Below are 1,496 nucleotides of genomic sequence, written 5' to 3'. Positions count from 1 at the left end.
CCATTCACTTTCATACACACACATATACATAATGTTAATTTTTACTCTTTTTTCTCCTCATTTCTTTCCTTTTTTTTCTTGGCTAGATATTTATTTAAATTATTCAATTATTTATCGTTACTTAATCTTGCTGTATTCCACATTAAATTCCACCGCCAACATAGCTTGTTGCTCAAATTTGTCGTTCGTTCAGAAAATGAAAAAAAAAATGGAGAAGTATGTTATCGTCTGCCAATGGATGGAAGTACAAAACATAGCTTATTTATTAATTCTCTTATTTTTTGTTTCTTTTTCTTTTGATTTTTCTTCCGTTCTTTTTTTTTTTCCGTTTTTATCATTTATCATTCTGCAAATTAAATCCATCATTTAACTTTTAATATTTGGTGAAATGAATTCAAGGAATTTTATTATTTATTTCCCCATCCCACTCCCTCTCTTTCTCTCTCCCCCCTCTCTCTCTCTCTCTGTATATTTATATGTATGTGTGTGCGTATGCATCTGTGTGTGTGGGTGGGTGGCTGGGTGTGTACGAACTTTATAAGGTTGCCGTAAGCCTATCCAATCCCTAAGAGGGTTTGGATAGACTTAAGGCTATTGCCGTAGCAAACCCTACGGCTATGACAGTAAAAGCCTAAGTGCACATGATTGTGAAGCGAAATTTTTAACCATGTGGAGGAACTATATATAAAAGTGCAGGAGTGGTAGGGTGGTAAAAAGTTTTCTTCCCCACTTCATGGTTCCGGGTTCGGTCCCACTGCGTGGAACCCTGTACAAGTGTCTTCCACTATAGCTTTAGGCTGACCAAAGCCTTGTGAGTGGATTTGGTAAACAGAAGCCGGTCGTTTACAGATAGATAGATAGATAGATAGATAGATAGATAGATAGATAGATAGATAGATAGATAGATAGATAGATAGGTTTGTGTGTGTGTGGGTGTGGGTGTGCGCGCGCGCGTGTTGTGTTTGTCTTCCATCACCGCTTGGCAACAGGTGTTGGTGTGTTTATGTTCCCGTAACTTAGCGCTTCGGTGAAAGACAGCGATAGAATAAGTACCAGGTTTTAAAAAGATCAGTACTGAGGTTGATTCGTTCCACTAAAATTCTTTAAGGCATTGCTACAGCATAGCCACAGTTCAGGGACTGAACCAAGTAGAAGATAGAGTATAAAAGCTCTTTCAAAACCCACGTTTGCCATCTTGAACCTTAGGACTTGAAGGATCGGTTACTCGGTTACCATGGCAACTATACGTGGTCGAGATCATAATGACCATCCTGGATAGAACGCCAGTCCATCACACGGTTACTCATTCAATCATGAGCGGACTGGAGCAACGTGAAAGGAAGAACACGAAGCACCACCCGATGTGGGAATTGAAACCACAATCTTGTGATCATAAATGTAACGCTCTAAACGCTAGGGAAATGTTGTAATCTAGCACTCATCTACAACAAAAGTCCTATACGGGACCGCCTATATATATATATATATATATATAT

The sequence above is a fragment of the Octopus bimaculoides genome, chromosome 7, assembly GCF_001194135.2.
Source record: "Octopus bimaculoides isolate UCB-OBI-ISO-001 chromosome 7, ASM119413v2, whole genome shotgun sequence".
Taxonomy (NCBI): domain Eukaryota; kingdom Metazoa; phylum Mollusca; class Cephalopoda; order Octopoda; family Octopodidae; genus Octopus; species Octopus bimaculoides.
The sequence above is the reverse complement of the archived record's forward strand: the minus strand, read 5'-3'. Positions refer to the sequence as shown.